This window comes from Coenobita brevimanus, chromosome 13 (genome assembly GCF_032717465.1).
Source record: "Coenobita brevimanus isolate Jiangsu-jjx chromosome 13, ASM3271746v2, whole genome shotgun sequence".
In the NCBI taxonomy this organism is placed as follows: domain Eukaryota; kingdom Metazoa; phylum Arthropoda; class Malacostraca; order Decapoda; family Coenobitidae; genus Coenobita; species Coenobita brevimanus.
The window spans coordinates 12556458-12567703 of record NC_136966.1 but is presented as its reverse complement, the minus strand read 5'-3'; the positions used below and the strand labels follow the sequence as shown (position 1 = coordinate 12567703).

The 11246-nt window shown below is 41.6% G+C and overlaps 1 non-coding gene across 1 annotated transcript; it reads left to right on the top strand.

Annotated features, from left to right (window-relative positions):
* The first annotated feature begins 1342 nt into the window (after nucleotides 1-1342).
* Nucleotides 1343-1461, top strand: LOC145417137 (5S ribosomal RNA). Its single transcript, XR_013900424.1, has one exon. It is a non-coding gene; the product is annotated as a 5S ribosomal RNA (ribosomal RNA).
* Nucleotides 1462-11246: the final 9785 nt, after the last annotated feature.

Below are 11246 nucleotides of genomic sequence, written 5' to 3'. Positions count from 1 at the left end.
ATCCTACTATATACTTTTCCTATTACACTAAGAAGACAAATGCCCCTATGATTACCACACACTTCTTTTTCCCGTTTCTCTTTGTACAAGGGAATAATTATACCTGACTTCCAATCCTCCGGGAGTCTACCTTCCTCTCAGGCCAGCCTGCACATCTTCCACATCCATTCTACTATTATTTCTCCCCCATGCTTCAGCATTTCACCACGCACTCCATCAATTCCTAGGGCTTTCCCTATTTTGAATTTCTTCATTGCTTCTACAACTTCCATCCTACTGATTTCCTTCTCTCTTCTCACATCCCTCTTTCTCTCAGCCATTCCCCAGCCACTTATACTCACATTACCTTCAGTCTCTGTGTTCAACAATTCATTAAATTGTTCTCTCCATCTGCTCACTTTTTCTCCCTTCTCCACCAGTAATCTACCGTTTTTATCTTTCACTCCCACACTAACTTCATTGCCACCCTGTCTAACTCTCTTTACCTCTTTCCAGAACATTTTCTTACATTCACTCCACTTTACACTCAAATTCCTTCCAAATTCCTCATCCACTCTCTTCTTACTCTCTCTTACTAATCTTTTCACCTCTCTTTTCCTCTCTACATATAATTCTCTCTTCCGTCTCTCAACTTCTTCCGTGCTTCTGTTTCTCATCCACTCACTATATGCTTTCTTTGTGCCACAGCCTGTCTCATCTCTTCATTCCACCACGCTGTTCCTTGCACCCCTTTCGTCTTCTCTTCACCCCATACACCACCTCATATCCTGCACAGATTTCTTCTGTGAATATCTTGCGCACATGTTCCACGTCCCCCCTCTGCTCCAATCCATATTTACCCAATCTCTCCTCCACTTCCCTTTTATATTCTGCTTTTTTCCAAAATTTTGTAACTTTTTCACCCTCCTTGTATGAACTACTTCCTCCTATCCTTCCCTTCTTCTATTTCTCCATTTCGTTTGGACTTTGATTATGACCACCACCAAGTGGTGGTTAGGAATTCCACTCTTCCAACCTCTATATACTCTTGCATCCATTACACACCTTCTTATCTCTTAAATATACGAGTATATATATATATATATATATATATATATATATATATATATATATATATATATATGTATGTATGTATTATACTTTAATAGATCATTTGGCCAGTGGGGTGTCACTGTCATCCACATGGTATGGGATGCCGTGCAGGATTTTTTCTTCTCGTAACGTGATACTGACTCTCTAAGACCGAGAGAATCCTTAGTTGAGCTGAACCTCTTGCTCTGCCTTCATTACGGAATGCGTACAATGCTGACACATATCTTTTCATTATTATTATTATTATTATTATAACTGCCATACCACGTTGAGTACACCGCTTCCCGTCCGATCAGCGAAGTTAAGCAACGTTGGGTCTGGTTAGTACTTGGATGGGTGACCGCCTGGGAACACCAGATGCTGTTGGCATCCCTACGTGTCAAGTGGGGTTGGTGGAGGATTAGTGCCCCTCCCTGTAAAACAATTAACTCTATGCCATTGGCCACCCCGTCTGGGATACATGGCGTCTGGCAATGAATGAATTATGATAATAATTATTATTATTATCATCATCATCATCATCATTATCATCATCACCATCATCATCATTATCATCATCACCATCATCATCATCATCATCATCATAATTATTATTATTATTATTATTACTGTTATTATTATCATTATTATTATTATCATTATTTTCACATTATTATTATTATTGGTATTATCATTTTTATTATTATTATTATTATTATTATTATTATTATGAAATGCGGGTGTTGAGGGTGTTGTGGTACCGACTGCATTATATGGGGCTGAAACATGGAATATGGGTGTAGCAGAGAGGAAAAGTTTGAATGTAATGGAGATGAGATGTCTGAGGAGTATGTGTGGAGTGACGCGTATGGATCGGGTGCGAAATGATGAAGTGCGAAGGAGAACTGGAGTTGTTCGGGAGATGGCTGGTAGAGTTGAGCAGAGGGTGTTGCAATGGTTTGGACATATGGAGAGAATGGATACTGAGCGATTGGTGAAAAAGATAACTAGATCTGATGTGAGAGGTGTAAGGCTGAGAGGAAGACCACGAATAGGATGGATGGACAGTGTGAAGAGAGCGCTGGATGGGAGAGGGATGTCTGTTGAGCAAGGAAGAGTGGCTGTGCTTGACAGAAATAAATGGAGAGAAATTGTGAATGAATAAGTGATGATGCAGCCCTGAGGGGATATTCTCCCGCATTTGGTCTGATCAGCTAGTCAGGTCAGGTGCGGGTAAGGGGATGGGTCTGTTATGATGTGGCAGGGGTAAACCAGTTCTGCTGTCGGGCCCTGCTGCGGATATCACTGATTGCATTGCCCAGTTGACCCTTGTGCGGTGTGGTGCGGTGAGGATCTGTCCGTTCTCCCTTTTGGGGCTAAGATGCAAATGAATGTGTTTGAATGGATGAGTAAATGGAGAGTGAGTCGTCCTGTCTCGGCTACCTCCCTTTCCTTGGGGGAAGCAGCCTAGGTATATAGATAGATAGATGAAATGCGCATGATCAGGGATTTGGCACCATTTTTTTAAGGTGACAGTGTCTGGACTGACTCTATCTGATAGGTTTATGTGAAGCTACATAATGTGGTGAATGTTTTTGGCGTATTAGATAGAGCCAGGATTCCTTGAGTTTGAATGGTGAGTGAATGGAAGCGTGGCCCATTGGATCCGGCAAATGTGGGTTGTCTGGACGTTGCTACTCCTCACCCTGCCCTAGGGTGGGAAAGGAGGTCCGACTGATGATGATGATGACTTTTATTATTATTATTATTATTATTATTATTATCATCAATATTATCCTGATTGGTACAACTGTTAAGTTTCTATTAATATAGTCATTCATCATCATTGTCACTACAACCATCACAACCACCAATCATCCATCATCCATCATGATCCTCATCATCGTCAGTCATCATCCATCATCATCACTGTCATCATCAATCATCATCGTCATAACCAGTCATCATCATCATCATCAGTCATCACCATCAACTTACACACAGTTCCCATAAGAAGAAGACTTTTTACAATAGCTGCCACAAAAATAGTTTCTTCAATTCTATGTTAGACTTGTGAAGAGTAACGATTTACATTTCGTTTGATCCTTTCTGTTACTGGTAGTTTTTTTTTTTTTTTTTTTCTGGTCGTAACATCCTCATCTGCATTTGAGAAAGTGTGGTACTCTGTTAAATTTTCTTGTGCTCAACAAATATGTTTGCTGAATTTTAGGGAGGGAGTAAGAAGGGATTGTGTCCATCTGGTTAACTTGCAAAACCTTTATGGCTTGACAGTATCAAAATACAAAATCATATGAGTATAACATTAAGGGACCAGGCTGCCTCAGACCCGGTCGGCAGCTGCACTGAGTCCTTAGTAATATAGCTGCTACATGTATAGTACATTTCATTTACAAGCTACGTTATAATGCATGCCAAAGCCGAGACTTACCGTAGTAACAGACATGTAAATTTTTTTTAATACATTCTCTGCCATGACGTATCTGACGTTTCGGTCGTGCTATATCCAGACCATTTTATTAAGTGTTTAGAGACATTTTGAACTAGGAATGTTAGATGTAACATTCACTGATCTATCACTACGAAGCGTGTCCCCTAAGATTAATAAATCGTCAGAAGGCAGCAAATTGCATCCCCAGACTCGTCTGAACGTGATCCCTGTGGCCTGCAGGTTGAATCTACTCTCTTGTATCCCACCATTCTCCTTTTGGGGACAGAGGGAGATCTGAGATGTTTGTATAAACGAGATGCGGAGCCGTTCGGATATATCGGTGCCACCACGTGAAGTTGTTCCTTTCCAGCAGCAAATCACGAGGAGGAAGGAGAGAGAGTGGTCGATATGACTTCGAAGGATGGATCGTTACTGAACAGGGAAATAAAAGTCTTGGGGTTCTCTTGTTAACCACTTCACTCCCATGACGTAGTTTTTACTATATTCTTTCCACTTACAGAACATGTTTTTCTTCAACTTAGGAAACGCTTTTCGAGCTGGTTGGTTTAGATCAAGCCATTTTTAACACCGCCGTGAGAGAGTCTGGTGCTGGAGAGGAAAGTTTTCATGTGATACCACTGATTTTACAAAACAGTTCCACTGTCATTTATGCACACGTCCATCATTTTTCTCCTTAGCTTTCGAAAGGAAAATGGTGGACTGCAGGAGCAAGGCAACTTTAGCCTTCAGACTACTGGGTTCACTTGGTAAGCCCGGGGCAACCAAAGTGTAATGACATGAGGGGGTATCTTTTAAATGAATACAGTTGTTTGGCAGTATCAAGAATAGATTAAGAATTACCTCACCGGAGTAAGGGAGTTAAATCTACCCTTCCAACATGATGCGTCAAGTAACTAATACATACCATAGTAACTATTTATACGTCAAGCATAGATGCTGGGGAGGGACGCTCTCATATGATGACATCGATATGGCCTGGTGGTGGAGCTGTCCGGTTACATGCCCTCATTTTTAGCCTGAAGTCTACTGGGCTCACGATCAGATGAGACTGGGATTGCAACTACTACTATGTCATACCGATATACCTGCAGACTCCCATAGCTATAAGCGATACCCTGAAGTATCTATTCATTTCTCCTGGTGCTGCCCGTCTATATCAGCGTTTCCCAACCTGGGGGCGCGCCCCCCTGGGGGGGCCTTTGAGATTGCTAGGGGGGCCGTGGGGTAATCAAAGTTCAACATAGGGCTAGGCCATTCAAATGCGTATAGGGCATTCCCAAAGATATGTATGAGTAAGAAACTTTGACAGGAAAACGTCACAACTGTCATTCCGAGCAACCACAAGTAGTGTTGCCATTCAGCATCTTAAGCATCCATATGGAGCAGATAAAAACATCGTTGTTTAATCGTCAGAGGAGTGGGGGGGCATCATGAATACAGTCCTGACCAAAAGGAGGCGCAGAGCTAAAAAGGTTGGGAACCCCTGGTCTATATCCAGTTAAATCTTTGTATCTGTTTTTGTCCTTTTCTCCATCCAGAATATTAATGTCATTAGGGGTATCCATTGTGTACTTGTCTGTCTACCTATCACATATCTACTAAATTGGCTAACGATGTGTTATATTATATCTACCTGTTTATTTAGCTCTCTTTATTTTGTTTGACACCCAGTCTCAAAGCTTTTCTGTAAGGATCATGAGGAAAAGGTATCCAGTGTTTTCCGTCATTTGAAGAGAAAGAGTCATATTCTAAGTGGCCTTGGAAATTCAATAACACCTGTTCCTCAGGTATTTGCTCTGCACATCAAATCTCAATATTGTCTTCCTCTTACGTCTTTAATGCAAACCGCATCAACATTAAAGCGATATTAATCATACGTTAGAGAATGTTAAGGATTAAGATGCATAATAAATCGCAAAATAAAAGGTCTTACAAACACTCTTATGCCGCCTACAATATGGCTTTTTTAATGAGAAGGGAATTAACTCATCCAACGAAGGTGACTGTGGACGATATTTTAGTGCCATTAGGAAGCTTAAGAGAGCCTTTGCCTTCGCAGTTTAGTTTGCATATTACACACTATTATACCCGCACCAAAGAGGGTATTATGTTTTACTAGACCTCTCTCTCTCTCTCTCTCTCTCTCTCCCCCCGCATGGGTGACTTCATTCATCCTTCGGTGTACGAGTACAAAGTGACCGGAGAATATAATGGTACCGAGTAGAACCGACTGTTGTCATATCGGCCTCATGAAGTCTCAATCCATTGTTGTAATTGTGGTCTTGATGGTGTACACAATTAGGAAAGGACTACTATTGCTGCCTTCTCACAGGCTTACTTAGCTTAGAGATATACTGTAAATATAGTTATGAAGGGGTTAATGAAGACTTTTTAATTCAGTCACTACAATAATCTCTACAAACCTTAGCTACGAGTATTTCGTCTGGAGGTAGCAGTAACAAAATACAAAACACGTAATTGGATGACCATACCCCCTCCCCCCTCCTTTTTTTTTTTTTTCTACTACCGCCGTAGGATTTTTAAGTAGTTCAGGGGATACATTTCAAACTATCAGTCTTAAGTTGAATACACATTCATTTAATATTATTGAGAATCCCCTCCCTAAACCTTTCCGTCTAGCCCTCCCTCCCAGCCTTGCGTGTGTGCACTGTGAACCCCTTAACGAGATCCCTGCTGTGATAGTCGCCCCTATTGCACCTCCTTTGCCACCCCTCCCTCTGCTGCCTCTGCTTTACTTACCCACGTCATTAAATCAATCACATACTCTTACTCTACACACCATTTATCAGCGTTCTTTGTCAATATTAGTTTCATTCTTATTCTTCAACTGTTTCCGAACTTCCATTCTGTTATTAACTTCATTTTTATCCTTCTCCGTACCCTCTTCCATGTTTCATTATCTTCAGTTTTCTCCTCCCTCTCATTTCCATCTTCCGTCTAATTACTATTTTCGTATTATTTTCCATATATTCATACTGCTTCTGTATTATTTATCATACTGTTTATTATTATTATCTTTATTTTTCTTTTAACTCTCCGTCCCATTTTCCTTTCATTCTTATCCTCACTATTTTCTTCGTCTCCTCCATAACTTCCTTTTGTAATGTTTACCATATTCTTTTCTCTTTTACTGCCTTCATTATTCCTCTCACCGCTGTAGCCGTCTTCCTTTAAACCCAGTAAACTACCTATAATAGGGTTGTTTTTACCTGACTTCACTGGGCCACTTCATAGCATGAATACTAAATCGCGGTTGTATGACATTCGCTGATCCTTAGTTTTGTGGTGGGAATGGATCTTCTTGGTTACTAACCAAACTCCACCATCCAATCAAATTCCTCTTGGCCATCAACTGTGGTGAAAAGAGTCAGGAATTATTATCCGGCAGGTTACAACTAACACAGTTTATGGACCAACCAGCCCACTGCAGTTATCCTCTTTTCTCATGTTTTTATAAAGCGTTACCAAGAATTCTTTATCTCTCCACTTTTTGTCTATCTCCGTCTTTCTGTCCCACTATCAACCTATCTGTCTGCCTGTCCACATGCCTATGTATGCTTGCGTGTATGGTCGTATTTATGAATATGTGTAAGAATAGCCAGATGCCGCACTCTCGGAGGGGGTGACCATTAACACTGCATGCATGTCACCTTGTCCTCTACGGTCAGGCTGCCTTTCCTTCAGCTAACACTACCTCATGTCTCTCCACCTCATCCTTAAATCCCATATTCGGTTTCCTTTTCCCCCTTTCCTCCTCCACCTCACTCACAAACACTCTCTTAGCCAGCCTGTCCTGCACTGTCTTAAGTCTACACTGTCTCAATATCTTTTATATTTCCCATCTAGCGAGGTGCTATGTAATCACCTTTGTATATGTGTGTGTGTGTGTGTGTGTGTGTGTGTGTGTGTGTGTGTGTGTGTGTGTGTGTGTGTGTGTGTGTGTGTGTGTGTGTGTGTGTATGTGTGTGTGTGTGTATGTATGTGTGTGTGTGTGTGTGTGTGTGTGTGTGTGTGTGTGTGTGTGTGTGTGTGTGTGTGAGAGAGAGAGAGAGGGGGGGAGGCATGTAGGCTAGGCTGTATCTAACCTCGCCAGTTGGAAAAGCCTCTCTTAAGGTGAAAGTACAAAAGAATATAAAGGAATACAAAGGAAAGCAAACAACAACAGACCGGTCCTTTCGAGGCTGTTTGGGTAGACTATGACTATGAGATCTAATTCTACATGCTGAAGGATAAAGATAGTAAATCAAGAAGGCTCCCCCCGCCTCCAAACCCTCCAGTTAAAACTGCATGGCAGGAAAAAATTAGACGGACCACCATGCAGCGTGGAAATGACAATGAAATTTCATAGCAAAGACTGAAAAGGAAATGTTGCATTCTATAATACTTTATTTATAAGCTACCAGTTTGAATAACATGAAAGAGAAAGTAATCAAGTAAAAATGAATTATGAAATATATTAGTAAGGCGTGACACTATGTATGGACGCTTTGAGTTAATGGGGCATCTGTTCACACGTTGTGGAAAATGCACAGTGTGTATTTTAGGGGGTGGTGGGGCAGCCTTGTCTGACACTTTTAAGGTAGGCGTCAGTCAATCAGGCCCCAGCTCCGTTCAATCCACTGAGACATGGAACTTTCCCATGAGGGAGTATGAAATAATATAAATATAGTGAAAAGGACGTGACCGGATTCAAGGGGTTCAAACTCATATTCATCAGCAACAACAGCAACAACCTGTGTTAATCCTTTCATTCTGAGGACTTCATTATCGTCTAATTCTTGGTACCTCCAAGAAATTTTTCCAATTTAAAACAGTGCCCTGATAGTGATGTAAGTAATGAAGACTATCTAATCTCTCAAGTTCGATCAATATTTTCCAGCTTGAATAAAACAGACAGATAACAGCAAAAAGTACATTATCGTCCTACAGGCTTTAATAGGTGACGTATTTTTACTCGCTTCGATATCCATAGCTGCTGGAGAGGATCATTTTCATGTGGTGGCAACTATATGACAAGTCCGTGGAGCTGCCCGGTTATGCACATGTCCGTCAGTCACCTCCCTGACCCCCAAAATGAGCAATGTGGTCTGCGGAAGAAGGGCAGCTCCGGCCTGCAGTCCACAGGGTTCATTTTCATTTGGGTCTGGGGTTGCAACCAACTCAACCACTGCTGCTACTACTCGATTTCCATATAGAATATGGCACTCTCGCCTTTCGTCACATTATCCCATAATAGCTTCTACGGCTATTACTTTTTAATGATTAACAGAACTTTTTTACATAACTTTTTCTTGGAGAATTCTTGATTATTACGAAACGGCTCAGTTGGCATTACCGATGTCTACCTGCTTCATTTTCCTATTTCCCATAATCCTCATTGTGCTTAATAGTGTCTTTTTTATGCACTGCTGAAGTTGATAATTAGTTATTTCAAAAGGAAACTAAAAAAAAAAAGAAAAAACGGTGCTCGTCACCAACAGACGGAGCCGTCCAGCGACATAAAAGACAAAAGGGCACAATATTATACACCACCCTGTAGTCCACCGTCCCGCAACACACAAAACACAAAGACACAATACACACCACCCTGTATTCCACCGTCCCTCGACACACAAGACGCAAAGACACAAGATACACACCACCCTGTATTCCACCGTCCCTCAACACACAAAACACAAAGACACAATACACACCACCCTGTATTCCACCGTCCCTCGACACACAAGACGCAAAGACACAATATACACACCACCCTGTATTCCACCGTCCCTCAACACACAAAACACTGAGGCACAATATACACACCACCCTGTATTCCCAATTTAGTGTGGCCGTAAGCACCCACTCTTTAATTCCTACAAAGGGTCGTGTTATGAGTGGCTTTGGAGATTTCGTAACGTCAATTTCGCGGCGATTTATTCTGCAAATTACACCTTAAAATCCACCTGTATGTTACTAATGCAAACTATGACGATACTGAAGCGATATAAATACAGCAAAAGTGAATGTTAAGAAGAAATATGAAGAATAAATAGCTGAGGAAGAGGTGTTGCAAAGACTCTTATTCTACGTGGAATACGACCTTAAGTTTTCGTCTCACTACTGCTGCTTCTCAGTCAAAACTCCCTCTTCCACCTCCTTAGTCTGTGTGCATTTGACTGACTGAAGTGGGTGAACTTGATATGCCTATCCATCGCTCTATCCAGTCGTTTATTGCCCTATCAGTAACGTATATAGGAGTCTGCGCATAAATTATATCGAGCCTGAGCTGTAAATGCAAAGCGTTGCTTTTCGTTCGGCGGTCGGTATGCCTTCGTCACGCCTTGCGCTCGGACTGGCCATACAGCCTTCTCGAGAGGGTTCATTGTGAGTTATATCTAAGGTCTGTATCTTAGATGACATACTAGGTTTCGTATTTCCTCTTCCTTAGTGACTGAGTTTGCGTTTTACGTCTTAATATTCTTTTATGCGCCATATATTCATACTGACATAGTTTCCATCAATAACATACAAGAAATTGCTGTAGTGTAATGTGCTAAATACTGTAAATCACTAAGGAAAAGGTAATACAGAATCCCAAGTCCCAACATAGAATTCCACACTATGACTCCTGTGAACGATTCTGACACGACAAATTGTCAACTTGTTGTATAAATGTTTTGTACATGATGAGGTGAAAGAGAGAGAGATTGTCCAGGTCCTTGAGGGTGCGAAAGTGGATGTATGTGGAATAACTGAAACAAAATGGAGAGGACAAAGTGTGAGAGAATGGGAGTATGGATGGGGTATATGTGCAGGAGTAGGTGAGAATGAGAGGGCAAAGGAAGGAGTATGTATAGTTGTGAGTAAAAGATGGAAGAGGAACATAAGACAGTATGGATCAGTTGGGTCAAGAATTGTGTGGGTAAAGTTGAAAGTTGGAATACAAATGTGGGCGATTGTGTGTGTGTATACACCAACGCAAGATCGTGCTAGAAGAGTGAGAGAAGAGTTCTGGACAAATGTGGAAGTGTGCATGGAAAAGTTTGGAAGGAATGAGAGAGTGTTTTTGATCGGTGATATGAATGGTAAAGTTGGGAATGTGAAAGTGGATGGAATAGTTGGTGAGTGGGGTGTGCCTGCTGAGACAGATGAGAATGGGAGTGCGTTAGTGGACATTTGTGCTGGGAGGGGGTTGGTGATAGCCAATACCCTCTTCAGGCATAAAATGGTCCACAGGTATACATGGCGAGTGATGAGAAAGGTGGGTGGTGAACTGAATGAAAGGAAGGCAATGATTGATTATGTGTGTGTGGATGAAAGGATGCGAAGATGTGTAATGGATGCAAGAGCCTATAGAGGTTGGGAGAGTGGACTTTCTGACCACTACTTGGTGGTGGCCAGAATTAAAATGCAAGTCAGATGGAGAAATAGAAGAAGGGAAAGACGAGAGGAAGAAGTAGTTGCAAGGAGAGTGGAAAGGTCACAAGAGGATGAGAAAAAGGCAGAGTATAAGAGAGAAGTGGAAGAACGATTGGGCAAATATGAATTGGAGCAGACAGGAGACGTGGAAGGTGTGTAGAAATATGTGCAGCATGTGATGTGGTGTGTGGAACGAAGAGAAGACGGAGGGGGGTGCAAGGAACAGCGTGGTGGACTGAAGAGGTGAGACAGGCTGTGGCACAGAAGAAGAAAGCATACAATG